Below are 18,100 nucleotides of genomic sequence, written 5' to 3' on the forward strand. Positions count from 1 at the left end.
TGTCTGCCATGGGCCCCCTGGAGCCACATTCCCTTGTTGCCTGCTTCTGAAGTGCGTGCACCAAAATTGTGCACCATGGAGAGTTCCCTCAGCTCGAAGCCGGAATCCCAAGTTCTAGCCCCAGCTCTGCGTCCTCCCAGAGGTGGTAAGCTGCACCACCTTAGGCAGTTTTCCTTCTGCGGAAGGAAGACTCCAACACCCAGCTTGCAGGGCTGGTGTGAGGATTAGATGATCGTACCTTGTGCATCGTCTGGGACACAGGTGGCGTCACGCTGCTTGTTCATCTGATGATAATGAAGCTGTCGCTGCCAAGGAGCAAAGCAACATGGCAAAGATGGCCAAAGTGTGGGGCTGGGAAGAGAGCCAAGATAACTCCAGGACTTGTTGTTATTTCTCTACCATTTGGAGATACTAGATTCTCAGTCCTTCAACGCATCAAAGGATTTTAGGAGAGGAAGTTCGGTGTTGTGGATAAGCAAATGGCTTTGAAGTCCAGCACTGAGTTCTAACAGTTTCTGGATTTGCCACTTTTAACTCTATGACCTTGGGCAAATTATTTATCTTCTCTGAGCCTCCGTTTCTGCATTGTAAAGTGGGGCTGTTAGCAGTTCCTCACTTGTAGGGCATCGTGGGGATTAAATAAAATAATACCTATAAAATTAGGGCAAATATATAGTTATCTTCCAGACCAGGACACTTCTAAGAGTGAAAGGAGGCATTATTAATAATTGTCCAGCATCCCAGGACTGTCCCAGGAAAACCAGGGCATATGGCCACACCTTAAAGAGCTTAGCGCAGTGCCTACCTGAATATGGTAGCAGCCAGTGATACTGAAGTGTGTGTGGGCTCTCTCCACAGCTGGGTGGCCCGTGTCAGAGACAGAAAAAGAGAGCCCTGGATGGGACGGAGGCAAGGGGTGAGGGGCAAGGATTCACAGCCACTCTGCTGAGGGGTTTGCCAGGAGCAGCCAGAGCCTCACCAAGCCCTCTGTGACCTCTGGGAGGTTGTCCTTCATAGAAGGGGATGGTAGGGGGACAAGTTCCTTTCCCAGGGTCACCTCTGGGGAGGCTCTGCTTGGACTGGCCCCTCTCCACTCTCTGTCCCATGGGATCAAGTTGAAGCCAGCTGTGGACAAGGCAAAGGCTTTGGTTCCAGCCTGGGTCAGGCCCTCCCCTCCTCTGGGCCTCTGGGGCCCACGCAGAGCGTCATCACAGTAACTCTGGAGGTCACAGCTTTGCCCCCCTCATCCCTGAGGGACCCCTCATCCTTCGCCCCTAGCCTGCCGGATACGGAGTGAACAGACACATGGCCTGTGCAATCCCTCTTAGGCCCTCAGTGTACACATGGCCTGTGCAATCCCTCTTAGGCCCTTAGTGTAAACACATTCCTGAACCAGAGCGGCAGGAGCCTGGAGTGACTCAGGCCTTAGGAATGTGCAATCTGATCCCCTCTCTTGGGGGGCAAATTCCTCATCCTAAGGTGGGCAGCTAGCTGGCCAAGCCAAGAAGCCCTGGAGGGCCTCTGCTCCTTCCGAGTGTCTGAGCTGCCGTGGCGGGGTCTGGACAGGCTTTAAGGGAACAAGCTCTTACAGCTGCAGCTTCTTGGCTCTGTTCCCCTGCTTCGGACCCCAGAGCCTTCTGGCGTTGGGGGCGGTGGTGCAGGGGTGGAGGGAGTGCTCAGGGATCCCATTCCATGCTCAGGTTCAATGCTCAGACCACAGAGCAAGCAGGCTGAGTCAGCAGTGGTGGGAGATGGGCACAGGCACCCCAGCCTTCCCCAGGCACATCCCCTGAGCAGCGGAAGAGAGGAGATGCCTCTGGATCGCGGGGACTGAGAGAATAATCTCTGGCTGGCTGGGCTGGGCCGGGAGTCCTTGGCCTCCCAGCATAGCCTTCCGGGATGCTGGCTACTTTCAAGGGCAGCAACTCGGAGGGTGGAGCTCTGGGTTAATCACCCCCAGCCTGGCCCAGCCTAGGGCAGGGACTCTCTGGGGTTATAACTCTGTGTCCTTATTCATTGCCATCAAGCAATTTAATGAGGAATCTCTTAAAATCACAGAAGAAATCCCTCACTTGATGGCTCTGAGGGTGGCCATTAGCTACAGGAGCAAAACACTGGTTAAGCCTAAGTCTGTGAGCCAGGTACCAAATATGGAAAAAGTCAGAAATCCCAAGTAATGGAACACAGATCAGAGACGCAGGACCTTTGGCCTGAAGTAGAGACCTGGGCAGCTTGGTGGGGGGCCCCACTTCTGGGACTAGACAAGGCACAGTCACTCACCATCACCGTATATGGAAAAGTGCCCTGCCAATTCCAAAGGCTGACCTGGCTTCCAGCCTCCCTGAGACCCCTATGGCATGGTCTGGTGCGCTGCCACTGCTGGGCCCCCGTGTCATGATGGCCAGGATGGGCAGCTAACCCGAGGCTGCGGTGCCCACGCCCTTCCTCTGGTGGAGGGCCTCCCGAGGAAGCCGAGCGCGCCTCCTCCCACCGTGGAAGATGATGGTGGACCGCCGTCCTCACCTCGCCCCTGGGCTAGAGTGATGCTTGGGACTCGCGCTTGACAAGTCAAACCCTTCTCCCTGGGGCTTTGACTCTGGAGGGAGTGATGCGAGGCTTCAGAGAGAGGCTGGAAGGACTGCAAACTCCAGCACCGTCCATCCAGGGGGGCAGGTCCCGGCATACCATCCGCACACTGTCCAGCTGCCCTCAGCCCCTGGTTCCTGCTTGTTCCCAGCCTGGTTCTCCAGCCTTCCTGATGGTCCAGTGAGCTGTCTGATATCCTTCCATGAAAATCCTTTTCTCAGTAAGTTAGCCAAAGCTGGTTTCTGTGGTCTGCGTATAAAGGTGAAATGCAACGGATGGGCAGATACCAAGGCCTGGGGTGTGAGAGGGCAGGGCTCGGACAGTCAGAGGGGTAGCCACAGGACCAGCACCCCTCCCGGGATTGCATAAACCTTGCTCTAAAATTCTTGCTTGCTTAGGGTATGAGCAGAGACTGGGGGTGACTGAGGGTCTTGGTTCTGGGGGGAGGAGCTGGCCCTGGGAGCTCTCAGGTTAGGCCAAGTGTGGCAGGTAAGCCAGAATGTGGGAAGACACTGAGGCAGGCCCAGGGTCCAGGCTCTGGTGAATGGCACAGGGCTGGGACTCCTCCTTGGCCTGGTCAAATTAAGTAGGTACCCCATCCAGCCCACAGCTTGGCAGGCACAGAGGGATCAAAGGTAGGGTGCAGAAGCAGGGCAAGCGGAAGTTCTCAAGAACTGGGCAAGGAGGTGGGTGGGACAGCAGGGCAGGATCTCAGATGCAGGGCTCACGCCTGCCCGGGCCACCAGTTCCTCATGCCTTGCCTCTCAGTAGGGCACAGAGGCCTGAAGCGCAGGCTCCCAGGCCAGGGCACAGGCGCTGGAGGTTCTGACCCTGCCAACAGGGTCCCTGCCTGGTCTGAACCCAGCAGCAGGAGGAGACCCAGCATAGTGGGTGCTTGTTTCTATTTGACAGCATTCCTCCCTGGAGCAGGGTGAGCTGAGCCCAGCAGACTGAGGTCATGTCTGCCCAGTGACAATCCTCCCACTGTCCCTCTGTGGGGACATACAGTGCCCTCCCAGCCGCCCCTTAGCTGACCTCTTGGGTGACTGTGAAAGCTGAGTGGAGTGGGGGTGGGTGGGTCCCCTGATGGCAGGGGTGGCAGGAGCAGAAAAAGAGGCTACGATGTAAGAGGCTGATGTGTGAGGGGGAGGGGGGCCCATCTCTGGGGCCCTCTCAGCTGGAAAATGAGAGAAGTTCAATGACCACCCCGGGGCATCCGCAGAGAACACCCTTGCGCGCTGCTCCACCACTTCCTCGCTTATTTAAGCAGCCTGGGAGGGCAGCCCTCCCGCCAGCACCTCTTTCCCCATCCACCCTTCTCTCCTAGCCTCCTCCACACCTCAGGCGGACAAGCACTCCAGCACCATCCCTGTGGCCCTTCCTCTGGAGGTTCGGAGCCCTGCCCTGCCCCACCTGTGCTGGGAAGGCTGTATCTCCTGGAGCTGTCCTGTGCTGCCTGAGGCTTCTCCCTTCAGGAAGGCAGTCAGGCAGGTTGGTGGACAGACTCTAAGGGTGGCCCCATGATTCCCCACTCTGTGTTCAGTCCATAATTCCCTGCCCTTGGGTGAGGGTGGGCCCTGTGACTTGCTCCTGCCTCATAGAATACAGCAAAGGTGAAGGGATTTTGCAGGTGTCACTAAGATTCTGAATCAGCTGATTTTGAGTTAATCAAAGCAGAGATTATTCTGTGTGGGCCTGACTTAATTGGGAAAATGCCCTTAAAAGAGGGACCGGGTCCTTCCTGGGCGGACAGCCTCTCCTTGCCGGCTTGATGGAGTAAGCAGCTGTGTTGAGGAAGCCCACCTGGCAAGGAACCACGGGAAGCCGCTGAGATCAGGGGGTGGCCCCCAGCTGACTGTCAGCAAGAGAGCTGGGCCTCCATGCTGCAGCCATGAGGAAATGCACGAACTCAGAAGCATATTCTTCCTCTCTTGAGCCTCCAGATGAGAGCACTGCCCAGCTCACGCAAGATCACAATCTTGTGAGACCCTGAGTAAAGAATCCAGCTAGGCCACACCCAGACCCCTAAGATGAGATGATCGAGGTGTGTTGTTTTAAGTTGCTGAGTTTGTAGTGATGTTTTACACAATAGAAAACTAATACCGGCAGTGAGGTGGGAGGGTTAGGATGTCAGGCTGGAGCACAGAAAGGGAGTGGGCTGTCTTGCCTTCTTTTTTTTTTTTTTTTTTTTTTATTATTTTTTAATGCTATTCTTGTCTGCTTACATTCTTTTCATGTATGTATGTATGTATGTATGTATGGCTGGGTTGGGTCTTCGTTTCTGTGCGAGGGCTTTCTCTAGTTGTGGCAAGCGGGGGCCACTCTTCATAGCGGTGCGGGGTCCACTCTTCATCGCGGTGCGCAGGCCTCTCACTATCGCGGCCTCTCGTTGCCAAGCACAGGCTCCAGACGCGCAGGCTCAGTAGTTGTGGCTCACGGGCCAAGTTGCTCCGTGGCATGTGGGATCTTCCCAGACCAGGGCTCGAACCTGCGTCCCCTGCATTGGCAGGCGGATTCTTAACCACTGCGCCGCCAGGGAAGCCCTGTCTTGCCTTCTTGAGGGTCAGAGTCCTGATTCCAAGCCCCCATTGGGCCAGAGTCGGCAGCTGGACGAGCCGGCTCTGGGCTGGGCCGGGGGTGAGGGCTCTCACTGGGGCCTGGTTTCCAGGTTTTGCCCAATCAAGACTGCACAGAGGGGAAGGGGATGGCCAAGAGTGCATTTCGGGGACACTTCCCCGGGGATGGGTCCTCTGCAGCAGTACCCTGAGGCCTGGTCGTACCCTTGGGCTGAGCTCAGCAGGAGTGGGATTCCTGTTGGCATGGTCTGTGCATATTGAATTTGCATAATGATTTTCAGTAGAAAACCATCACTTGCCTGCCCAGGGTTCACTCCCAGCAGCAGCTCCTGAGGGCTCCTTCTGCTGCATACCCTGCCAGCGCTTGACAGTATCTGTCTTGGTGATTCTTGCCAATCTCCTGAGTGTAAAATCGCATCTCACTGTTTTAATTTGCATTTCTCTGATAACTAGTGAAGTTAACAACCTCTTTGTGAACTTCTTAGTCATTTGGGTTTCCCTTCCTATGAATTCTCTTGATTCCTCTCAGAAAATGATTTTTTGCTTTTTTCCCCTTGAGGTTCCTAAGGGCCCCCGGCTGCATCCAAAGTCAGGTGCAGCTGCTCAGCCCTCCCCTCCTTATTCCCTGGCTCTGCCCAGCCCAGGCCACCAGGCCCTGTGCCTTCTGCACCAGTCCCTCAGGTCTGTGTCCCCGAGCGTGGGTTGCGTTCTGGGAAGAGTGTGGGTGTGGGATCAGGGTGTTTCTGCCCTAGATAAGGATCTGAAGAGACTATAATAGAAACAGATCTGTAGCTGTCTCTCCACACCCTTTTTACTTGCTTTTTATTAAGCCAGGAAGGAGAGAGAGGAGGTCTGCTGCCTCCCAGGCCTGGCCTCAGTCCTGTATCGGGGCTATAGGTGGGTGACTGGATATGGTGTTTTCTCCTGCTGCAGGGACCCAGGCAGCCTGGTGGACCCCCATCCCCCAGAAGGACTACGGTTACAGAGAACCAGGGAGAAAACACAAATGACCCCATTGAGCCTGCAGTGCCAGTGGGGGCTTCCGGGGCAAACAATGGCCCTCTGTGTCTGGTTTCTCCTGAGGGCCGCAAGCCCCTAGTGATGAGTCACGCAGGATGGGTCCTGCGCCTGCTTTGTTGTGCCGCGGAGCTGGCGGGTGATCTCATCGAGGAAGATCGACCTCTCGGGAAGCCCTGTCACTGGACCGTGCCAGGAAGCCTGCGGCCCAGTAAGGGCCCAGAGCCCAGGTCCCCCCGCCTTGAGAGAGTTCCTGGAAGTGGGGGTCTGTGCTGGGCAGAGCGAGCCAGCCAGGACCCTGTGATCACAGAGCCCAGGGAAACCCCTCCTTTGTTCTCTCTGGACACAGCACGTGTGAGGGGCCGCCCAGACTCAGCTGTGTCCTGTGGAGTTTCCTGGACTCAAAAAAAGCTCCAGACAAGTGCATTAGGAGCATCCCAGGGACGGCCGACCTGGGCCTGGCAGGAAGCCCAGGGCTGGGGTGGTCACCAAACCTCCCTTGGCCTATGAGGCTCGGGAGGGAACGAGGGAACAAGGAACCATCCACTTGGCTGGATTCGACAGAGATCTCTGAAACAAAAAGCCACGTGAGGCGGAGGCCATTTCAGTTATTGGAACTCGGACATTGTTGTTTGTGGTGTTGTTTAAAGTACACCCCACTGGCTGGTACAAAGCCTGGCTCCGGAGCCACGTGACCACACACCCACTGACTGTGTGGCCTGGAGGGAGTAACTCTACCTTTCTGAGCCTCCGTTTCCTGCTCTGTAAAGTGGGATGGCAGTACTGTTCATAAGCTGTTGAGGGCACACCTGAGCTTACCTGGGCCAGCCTCCTGGCTCCTGGCCACCCTCAGTGATGGCAGTCTCCGCTCTCGCCTTCATTCCCTTTGAAGGGAATGAAGCGCTGAAGAAGCTCTTGGCTGGGCTTCCATTCTGGTTCACCTGCCAGAGGCTCAGGGTGCGAACGTGTTCCCTGGAACGCTCACCTCTTCTCCGGATGCAGGTGGTGGGTGAGGCCGCCTGCCAGAGCCTCCAGGGGACGAACCTCCCCAGTCAGTCCAAGGCCCAAGAATGGTGTCATTGCCTCCTTGGGCTGGGGTTCCGTGGTGAGCGGTTGCTCAGAGCACAGGCCGGAGAGAAACACTGTAGGGGTGGAAAGTCCAGGCCTGCCGGGCCCAGGCGGAGAGGCCCAGGGCTTGGCCCCAGAAACCACGGAGACCAAGGCCCCTCTGCGCCCGTCCCTCGTCTGAGGGCAGCCCTAGAGCACCTGAGGGGCCGCAGGTGGGACGCCAGGCAGTGGGCACAAGAAGCAGTTCTCAGTGGCCCGCCTCCCCACCTCTGCCCTATGCTGCTGTCCAAGATTCTGGAGCACTGCACCTAAGCCATCGTCTCGTGCCCCTGGCCAGGGACCAGCAAGTTACCTAAGGGGAAGTGACACAGCGCTGACTGTGCCATTTCAGAGTTTCCCAGCCTGGCAGATCATCATGAGAAACTGGACACATTACCATGGGTTTTACAAGTCCATGATCACCCCCGCCCACAAAAACAGCCACCTGTGAAGAGAGTTGCAGAGTCACACTGGAGAGATGTGAAGAAAGAGGCTCTGTTGGTGGTTCTGACATGGCCACATGTGTGTTACTGACCTGTGTTACACCCTTTCTGGAAGCCCCCCTTCCCCCTCCAGCCCCAATGCCAGGGACTGTTGCTGGGACAATACCCCTCACACTGCACCCTCCTGCCTGCATGGGGTAGCAGTTGCTCCAAGAACATGATCTAAGGCTCAGAAGCATGGTACTTTCAGCTTCCACACAGGCCTTAGTTGTCTAGCCCCTGCTGGCCTCTATACCCTGCCCATCTCCACTTCCCAGTATACCCTCCAGTGTGGAGAAGCACACTGACACTTCCCAGATGGGCCCTCCTTCGGCCTGAAGGGTCTTCTTCCTCATGCCCCCTTCTGCCCACATTGGTGCTATATTAAAACCGCTGATATGGGAATTCCCCGGTGGTCCAGTGGTTAGGACTCCACACTTTGAATGCCAAGGGCCCGAGTTCAATCCCTGGTCGGGGAACTAAAATCCCACAAGCCCCATAGCATGGCCAAAAAAAAAAAAAAAAAAAAAAAAAATTAAAATAAATATAGTAAGTCCCCTACGTACGAACTTTCATGTTGTGAACTTTCGAAGATTCGAACGTGCATTCCATCAACGTCAGGCGTGAGTGAAATTGCAGCTTGCCTTCCGTCTCCTATTGCTGACGATCCTTCAGCTCTGCCATCTCCCACCTCCTCTCCCTCCTCCAGTCAGTAACTCTTCTTGCCTGTTCACTCGATGCCAGCCCCTGTATACCAGCTGTTATACTGTACTACTGTACTTTTCAAGGTACTGTACTATAAGATTAAAACTGTTTTCTTTATTTTTTGTGTTTGTTTTTTTATGTATTATTTGTGGGAAAAGTATTATAAACCTACTACAGTACAGTACTATATAGCCGATTGTGTTAGTTGGGTACCTAGGCTAACTTTGTTGGACTTATGAACAAATTGGACTATGAACGCACTCTCGGAATGGAACTCGTGCGTATGTAGGGGACTTACTGTAAATAAAAATAAAATCGCTGATATGTTGCAGGAAATATGCAAGGAGATTGCACGGACAAGAACTTCTCTTAGGGAGAACACTGCATGTGGGTCAGAGGAAGTGTTAGACACGACACTTGGGGAGGCCCCCATGAACCACACCCAGCCTCAGCAGAGGGTGAGGAGCTTTCTGCAGGCCTCTGGTCTTTTCGAGTGCTCTGGGTGAGGGGCCAGAGCTGCCCTGCTCTCCTTTCTCCCTTCCTGCCACTCAGCTCTCAGCCCCTGCCCCACACATACATATTGAACCAATATTAAAAGAATATCGATTTACAGTGTCCCCGATTCTGCATCTCCCCGAGGCCCCTGTCCTTAGCCACACCGGGCCACCCATGTCTCAGTCGAGGCCAAAGGCACACACCTACCACTCTGCAAACCCACCTTAGCAGCTCTCCTTTGGGAAGCTGGGTGTACAATAGCACTAAACAAATGCTGCTTTTTGTTCTTTTTCCGGTACTTATCACAGCACTCGGCCCACTGCGTGCGCTCCAGAATGTCTGTCAAGGTCCACAGGGCCTCTTACCTGGGTCGGCAGTGGGCACTTCGTTACACCCCCTTTCGGCTGAGTGTGCACCGACCTAGGCATGCACTCAGGGGAGGAATATGTGTGATGACTTCAAGTGTCTCACACCAGGTTGACACCCTCTCCTGCACCAGACGTGGTCCCCTTTCTGATGTCCTTCTTCCTGTCCTGGCCCCAGCGGCCTCTCACCACAGTTCAGCCCCCTTGGAGTGTGTCAGCAAATCCTCTTCACCCCACTTGCGATTGCCGGGTTCCTGTCCTCTCTGCTCAGGACCCTCCTGGCCTCCCCGCAGCCTCGCCTGCCAGCCGGCCCCAGGAACAGTCACGACAGTAGTCCCCAAGCCCAGCTTTCTTGCAGACATGACTCCGTTTTCCAGAAGCAGCCTCAGGCCCACTCCTATCCCTGCCGGCCACTTGCGGCCCCACTTTGCTCGTCTAGCCTCCCTCGCTCTGAGCCTACTGGCCTCTCTGTGGCCCCTGCACCCGTCCTGCTCAATCCCACATCTGGGCCTCTCCACCTGCCGTGTCCTCTCCTCCCCTCCTGCCTGGCCCACCTAACCGCTGCCCCCTCCACGGTGCAGCTCAGCTCTCAGTCACCCCATATTACCCTCTCTGGCCAGCGTAGCCTCCGTGCTTTTGCCCTTGTCTGCACCCCTGTGGGCTTGACTATTCCACAGAGTTAGGGTCTCTAGGGCCTTGGTCTAATTCAGGTCACCATGAGCACCTCCTGTATGCAGGACACTCATCTAAACAGGCCCCCAGAGTCAGACTGGACACAGCCTGTCTGAACACGGACTCTGAGTGTAAAGTTCTCTGGCATCGGCGTTGCCACAGGACTGGGACCTTTGGGGACATTTGCATGACACATGAGTCCAGGCCTGGCCTTCCTCAGGAGTGCTCAGATCTGGAGACAGAGCTTCCGGCAAAAGAGGGTGTCGAGAGGCTGTAGACCCCAAACAAATCGGTGCAGGGAATTCCCGGCAACCACCCATTCTGGACATCCGGTTGGCGAAAGCTTCATTGGTGGAAATTCTGACCCCATGCTTTGTTTTCCACTGAACACAAGGATGTGACTGAGTGTTTTCTGGTTCTTAGAAAGCAATTGCTTTCACACAGAACAGAAACAGAAACTTCAGCCTGCATTGTCCTTCTGGTGATAAGTTCTGCTTCCCAGAAGGCAGGAAATGTTCAAGAAACAGTGTAGGGCTTCTCTGGTGGCGCAGTGGTTAAGAATCCGCCTGCCAATGCTGGGGACACCGTTTCGATCCCTGGTCTGGGAAGATCCCACATGCCGTGGAGCAACTAAGCCTATGAGCCACAACTACTGAGCCTGCACTCTAGAGCCTGCGAGCCACAACTACTGAGCCCGTGCGCCACAACTACTGAAGCCCGCACACCTAGAGCCTGTGCTCCGCAACAAGAGAAGCCACCGCAATGCAAAGCCTGCGCACCACAACGAAGACCCAACGCAACCAAAAATTAATTAATTAATTAATTAATTAATTAATTAATTAAAGAAACAGTGTAGACTCTGTGATGGGATCAGTTTCCACTTCTGTTATAGAATAAAAAGTCCCCGATTGCAGTGTGTGCCCTGGGCTCCACTGAGGACACTATTCAAGCCTCCCTCTCCTGCAGAATATCTGGGGGCAGCAATAATTGTCGGCACCTGCTATGTGCCAGGCACTTGACAACACTATGAAGTAGGTAAGACTGTCCCCACTGTAGAGAGAAGGTCATAATACCGGAAAGTGTCAGAGCCTCTCGAATCAGGCCTGAGGCTCAGGGAGGTCCCATGTGAAGCATGGAAAGTGGGATGCCTGTGTGTGACTCCAGCAGCAGGAGGGTCTGTGCTGGGAAGTCTTCCTGGAGGAGGTGAGGCTCTGGCTGGTTCTCTGACGACAGAAGAAGAGGAAGAACCAGCAGAGTCCAGGTAGAAGTAAAAACGCAGGCAAAGATTGAGGGAGAGCAACCTGACCAGAAAGAAGATGGGATAGGATGGATTTCAGGCCCTTCCCAAGCAGCTCATCAGGAACTTCTTGGGCATCCCTTCTCAGAAACAGTTATCTTTTGAGCAACCCTTCCCTGAGTGTGGGTATCAGGGGCCTGACAGCCCCTCACACCTTAAATTAATTCCTCAGCTGCTCTTGCCCTCCCTGGGTGGGGTGGGCCTGAGGGAGGGGTGGCATTCAGGATACAGAGGGGTCACAGACCAAGGCTCCATGTGGAAGAGCCCAGGCCTGCAGACTCCAGGCCTGTGGGTAAATAACGCAGGTGTTTTGAGGCTCAGGTCTGGAGAGCAGAGGAGGGAGGTGGCACACCTCTCCCCAGTGCACCGTCCCTCACCTTGTGCTGGAGTGGGTCCTCCAGGGATGCTGAAAGAGGCTCTCACAACCTTTGGGAACCTGCAAGGTGGGAGCAGTGTGGCTGAGGAGCTGGGAAGTCTGTGTGTTGAGGCCAAACAGCATCCTGGATGTCAGAGCTGGAGGAGGAGGAAGTCGGTACTGCTTGGCCTTTTCTGTCTTTGAGTCAGTTGATGGATTCACATCAGCCCGGGGGGCTTTGGACTTGGGCTTCCAGCTGTGGGGCTGACACAGTAGTGTCTCTGTGCTTCCTGCCCCCAGAACGGCCTCTCAGGGCTACAGGACTGAGTCAGGTAAATATCCCTCCAGATCCCTTACCCTTGGAATGTGGCCTTAGCTCAGCAAATGCATCCCCTGGGAGTGTGAATAGCTGCAGACCCAACCCCCAGAACCGATTGTTCTGGAAGTTCCAGAGAAAACAAAACAGACTCCCAACAATATGGGGGTGAGGAGGGAGCACGGAAAGGGCCGGCGGGGTCTTTGTCCTTAGGCATCCAGACGTTTACATTTTCCACATTAATGAGCTGGGAAACAGATGTTTTTATGCCAGTAATAACAGCCAACACCCCCTCCACGTTCTCATTTAATCCTGGCCAAAATCCAAGCGAGGCCAACACGAGCAGAGCATCCCATTTCAGAGCTGAGGGGATTGAGATTCCAAGAGGCCCTGTGACTTCACCAGGGTTAGTAAACGCCAGAGCTGGGACTCGAATCCAGTGCCCCAGCTTCTTTCGAGTCCACCTTGGGGGGGGCCAGCTGCACCCATCCAGGGATAGGATTGGACTGAAGGGTCTTGCCTGTTTCCCTCGAGCTTCCCAATGTGGAGTTTGCTGGATGAGGAAGCAGATTCTTTCGTGAGGCCAGCCTTGCCCGGTACTGCCTGCCCCCAGGTACTGCCACAGGAAGGCAGGAGACAGCTGAATGGGGCTGGCCGGACCACTGTCCCCCATGCACCCAGGCTGGCCCTGCTTCCTCTCCGTAGCTACATTTATCGCAGCCGTGCAGTACTCATCTCTTCCCGCTGGTGCCCTGGCCTTGTGGGGCCTGCAAATGAGGCCTCCCACACTCCCTCTCCAAGGCCAGCTCAGCCTTACTCACCAAGCCTAGGGCCCTTCACAGGGTTGGGAAGAAGAAGGTAGCAACGGATGAACTGCTCATAGATAATTAGCAATGGGTTGAATCTCCTCCAAAGCCATAAGATTTTCGTGGACGGATGTATGTATTTTTTACATTAATTAATTTTATTTATTTATTTTTGGCTGCGTTGGGTCTTCGTTGCTGCACTCAGGCTTTCTCTAGTTGCGGCGAGCAGGGGCTACTCTTCGCTGCAGTGCACGGGCTTCTCATTGCAGTGGCTTCTCTTGTTGCGGAGCACGGGCTCCAGGCACGCAGGTCAGTAGTTGTGGAGCACGAGTTTAGCTGCTCCGTGACATGTGGGATCCTCCCTGACCAGGGATGGAACTCATGTCCCTTGCATCGGCAGGTGGATTCTTAACCACTGCGCCACCAGGGAAGTCCATGGACTGATATTTTTAGCAGAAAAAGAAAAATTGGCTGAACTCATAAATTGTGATTTTGCATGCTCATCTATTTCCAAAGCTCGCTGCTACATAACTAAGAGCTTGTTCTTTGATTATGGCCATTTAGGAAACGGAATTCTAACAGGATTGCTGGAGTCTCCCAAGCCTCGCAGTTTGCACCAAGAAGCTGCGTGTGACAGCACTTCCATCTGGCAGGTGGCCTCACTGGAAGACACTCAGAAGTCTGGAGAACCGAGGCATAAACAGAAGCACAATTAATCAGTGCAATTGTTTTCCCTGCTGTGAACGTGGCATTTCTCTGCATTTCTGAGGGCAACACGCACGGGAAGGACCTGGCTTGGCATTCTCTGTGGCATTCAAAACAGCACTGAGTGTCCAACCTGCTTTGATTTCTAACGTTGGTCTTCCCGCTCACATTTCGTCTCCTGGAAAACTCAACCACGAGCCAGACCGACACACAGCAGCAAAGCCTTTGCTCTGCTGGCTCTGACTGGGGCGGGCGTGCTGGGTCCCCTGAGAAGCCTGAAGTTACTGGCTTTGACTGGAGGCTCTCTGGAATCTGGGTTTTGCTCATTGTTATTTTTATGAGAAAATTACTTGTTTTTGTTCCTTGCAAACCAGAAAAAGGAAAATAACTTAAGCCAAGAGCCGAATAGGAAGGGGAAACCCATTAGCTCCTTACTGAGTTAACAACTCTGAGCCGTCAAGCTGGTTGAGCCTCCAGAAGCAAGAGCCCCGGAGGCGGTGGCTCCTTTAGAACCACTGGTCTACCCTGACCTTGTCCTTTTGCGGGAACCTCCGAATCTTAGGTTTCCAATCTACAAAATGGGGACTCAAAACCTGTTGAATGATGCGAGTCTCAGGATTAAAATGAATGAGTCAGGGGTTTGGGGTCTCCCTGGGGAGGGCAGTGACAAAGCACACCTCCCAGAGAGACCCAAGTTGCCATGGGTGCTGGTGGGGAGTCCCAGGGCTGAAGAGGAGAGGGTTTTTCCATGGGAAGAATGAGGTTGGTGCTTCCCCCACTGGAAGACCAGACAGGATCCTGGACACCCTGGGCCTCTTCTCCTCAGGACCCCAGGGCCTGGCTCCTGGACCCGAGCTGGCAGAAGCCCAGGGGCAGAGGCTGGCCACGCCTGAGGCAGGTTTTCCTCTCCCCAAAGTGTCTGGGCTCCCAAACTGCCCCTCCCCACCTATCCCAGCCCAGCCTCAGGGACGAGGGGCCCGATCGCCCAGTTTTGTATTAAACTTGAGGAACTGGGGTTACCGAGAGGGATTTGCATGTTCACCTACACACCTGACACTAGGAACCTAGCCCCATGCGAGGGAGGCTTTGGGGTGGGGCCATCTTCTGTCTGGGGCTTGGGAAGTGAGGGACTGGGGGAAGGGCTAGCGGCAATGCCACGCCTGGATGGTAGAAGCCGCTGAGGAGAGGGACCCGACGCGGCCTCTGCCGTGCTACCCCGGCATTAGTTTCTTACGGTTGTTCTAACCAATTACCACAAACTGCGTTGTTTAAAACAACAGGACTTTATTCTCTCACAGTTCTGAGGGCCAGAAGTCTCCATTTCACTGGGTATCAAGGTACTGTCAGGCCTGTACACCCTCCGGAGGCTCTGGGAGAGAATCTATTCCTTTCCTCTCCCAGCTGCTGGTCGCTGCTGCCACACTCGACTTTTCAAAGCCAGCACCCCCAAATCTCTCTCTGCTCCATCTTCACAGTGCCTTCTTCTCCTCTGTGTCAGGCCTCCCTCCTTCTCCCTCCTGTAGGGATAAGTGCAACTGCATTTAGGGCCCGCCTGCGTAATCCAGAATAACCTCCCCATCTCAAGATGCTTAATCACATCTGTCAAGACGCTCTTTCCAAACAAGTTAACTGTGTTAGTTTCCGAGGGCTGCCGCAGCTAATTACCACAATCATGGTAGCTTAAGATAACAGAAATTTATTCTCTTGCAGTTTAAGTCCAGAAGTCCAAAACCAAGGTGTCAACCAGGCCGGACTCCCTCCAGAGGATTTAGGGGAGACCCCCTCCTTGCCTCTCCCAGCTTCTGGTGGCTCCCGGTGTTCCTTGGCTTGTGGCAGCATCACTCTAATTTCTGCCTCTGTTTTCACATGGCTTTCCTCCCTGTGTGTGTGCAAATCGCCTCCTTTTTCTTATGACACCAGTCCTTGGACTTAGGCCCATCCTACATCCAGGATGATCTCCTCTTGAGATCCTTAACTGCATCTGCCAAGAAATTATTTCCATATAAGGTCACATTTACAGGTATCAGGGATTAAGACTTGAATATATCTTTTTGGAATACTGTTGAACCTACTATGGTGACACTTAGAGGTTCCAGGACTGGTTATCTTTGGGGAGACGTTATTCTGCCTACCACATTCCTTATGCTTTGATGGCCACCAGTGGGCCCTGGCCCTGGGGGCTGTGGAGTCGTGGATGTGCTGGGTGACAGGCCGGCGGCACAGGCACTTTTTTCCCCTTGGGGCATGGCAGGGAGCAGTTAGAAGTGCAGGGGGCAGGGCTGCATCCTCAGAGCAGTGGCTACCTGTGCCTGACTCCTGGGCAGGGCCCACGTCCCCTGGGTGGGACAGCCTGGGAGCTGATCCCAGGGCTCTAGTTCCCGGCTAGAAATGGAAGGGAGGGAGCTTGTGAAGGTTATAATAATTTGTACCATTTATTGAGAACCTTCTATGTTCTAAGTACTTTTCTTCATTGTTTCATTTAATCCTCAATAATTCTGACCATTTTACAGACGAGGTTACTGAGGCTCAAAGAGCTTTAGTGACCTGACCCAGATCTCACAGATACTAAGTGATGGAACCAAAATAAGAACTCAGGTTGGGTGGAGGAGAAGGTCCTTGGTTTTTTCATGACATCATGCCGTCTCGCTTTGTAACAAACTTAGAGTTATAAATCACAGGTCTGGGGTGGAGGAGGGTTGGGGACATAATTTCAAACTCTTGGGGCTATACCAAGACGTGAATCAGGAGTTTTTGTAGCCCCATGGCCTGGGTCAGGGATGGCAGGGAGCAGTGGGAGAGGGTTCTGATGGGAACGGAGGTGTTAAAGAAATAATTATTGCATCACTTGTTTAAAGAATGGTAAGGCAGACTTTACGCAGGGGACTGTCACTGCGGTGGGGTTTTGTAATAGGAGAGAAATTGGGCTCAACTGCAAATAGAAGGAAAAATGGGACTTTATAGCTAAGAAGCAAGGGCTGTCAGGGGATGGAAAATTACTACGAGGAAACATCAGGAGTCATGGTAAACTTACCTAAGAGGATCCTTGCTGGAGGCAGGTCAGGGTGATCACACACCACCTGGGGGTGGCCAGGGGGATGAGGAGCCCCAGCAGATACTGAAGGTGATCAGACTTCAAGGATGGGGGATGCTGGCTAAACCGACTTAGCAAGATTCTTACTAAAATTGGATGAACACAGAAGCCCAGAAGCCAGGACCTAGTGGAGAGGAGAGTCCAGAAGAAGCTGACTAGAGTTTGGTGAAAGAGAGACTCTTATCAGAAGAAAGTGGCCCCAACTGGGAAATCTTGGTGTTCTGAGCTGCAAGAAGGTCGCTGAGCCGGGAAAGAGCCCGACGGGAACCACATAAGAAGTTGGCCGCAGAGCCAGGCCTGAGCCGTGCTTCCCAGGCCTCTCCCCCCGGGGCCCGGGCTGCCCCACCTCAAGGAACTGGCTTCAGGATCAATTCAGCACTTGGCAGAGGGAGGAAAGGACTCTGGGTGTGAAACCAGAAGTCCCAGGCCTGGCTCTTATCAGCTCTGTGACTTTAGAAAATGGCTTAACTCCCCTGAGCCTGGATTCCTTGACAGTAAGATGAGGAGGGCACTGAGCAGACACGCTGGGATCCGGGAGGGGCCAGAAGCCTGCAGTCCTGTCCTCAGCGTCTCTGTGCTGCCCGAGGAGAAGCCGAGCACATGGAGGCCAGGACTCGGTGACCTGTGCTTTGTCCCAGTCCCCCGGGAGTGGCACTGCCAGGGCTAAGTGCTCCCTGTAAAGACTCCCTTGGGAAGTTGCGGTTAACATTGGCCCAGGGCAGGATCATGGCCTCCTTGTGGGCCAGGATGAGGGTCCTGCCAGGTCCGGGAGGGGAGGACGAAGGGAGGGAGGGTCTCCGTTGTCCTGTCTCTTCACCAGGAGGGGGTCCTAGGGGTTGGAGGGACTGTTTTTTTCAATCTGTGGCGCCAGACTCAGTTTGGCGAATGACCCGTGGAGAGAACCAGGACAATAGAGTCAGAATAGCTCAGGCACGGGAAAAAGGGCACAAAGATGAACAATGTGGGGCGTGTTCAGCAGGAAGAGATGGGATCTGGGGCTGGGCTTCTGGGCAAGCCTCAGGCTCCAGGAGTCTGGAAGTGCACGGTGACCTGGGGCTCAGGCCAAGCTGAGAGGAGAGGGGGCCCGGGCCCAGAGGTGGACAAACACAGAGGGACAGGGGAAGGGGAAGGGGAAGGCCTGAGAAAAGGGGGTGCAGCCTGAGGAAGAGGCTTCCTGTGTTAAGGGCTGAGGAACAGCTCTCTCCAGAGTCAGGCCTCAGTTTTCGTCGCTTTATTAAGGGGCCGAGATGCCTGTCTGTTCTGACCCACGTTGACTTAGCCAATGTGGAGCTCTTGCCGCTTGCAGGCTGGGCTGTTGGGTCCGGGAGAAGGAGACCGGTCCCTGCCGCCAGGACCTGCACCCTCCCCAGTGGCCTCACTGCTCCCGTGAGCACAGGTGAGCTCTGCTCTCACCTTGAATTCTACAGAAAGACATCCAAGCCCCCCGCAGCCACCCAAGGCCTTCCATCACCTGCCCTGCTGCCCTCCTCGGCCTTACTCCCCACAAACCTCTCCAGCTCAGGGA

The 18,100-nt window shown here is 54.5% G+C and overlaps 2 long non-coding RNA genes across 2 annotated transcripts; one reads left to right on the forward strand and one right to left on the reverse strand.

Annotated features, from left to right (window-relative positions):
• The first annotated feature begins 1,172 nt into the window (after window positions 1-1,172).
• LOC309612579 lies at window positions 1,173-16,746 on the forward strand. The gene is made up of 2 exons (XR_014235289.1): window positions 1,173-2,806; window positions 13,344-16,746. It is a non-coding gene; the product is annotated as an uncharacterized lncRNA (long non-coding RNA).
• LOC309612574 lies at window positions 13,924-17,157 on the reverse strand. The gene is made up of 2 exons (XR_014235284.1): window positions 16,516-17,157; window positions 13,924-15,001 (listed from the first exon to the last, which is right to left on the reverse strand). It is a non-coding gene; the product is annotated as an uncharacterized lncRNA (long non-coding RNA).
• Between the last annotated feature and the right edge of the window lie 943 nt (window positions 17,158-18,100).

Source organism: Balaenoptera borealis (genome assembly GCF_965194805.1).
Source record: "Balaenoptera borealis genome assembly, chromosome: 15".
Lineage (NCBI taxonomy): Eukaryota > Metazoa > Chordata > Mammalia > Artiodactyla > Balaenopteridae > Balaenoptera > Balaenoptera borealis.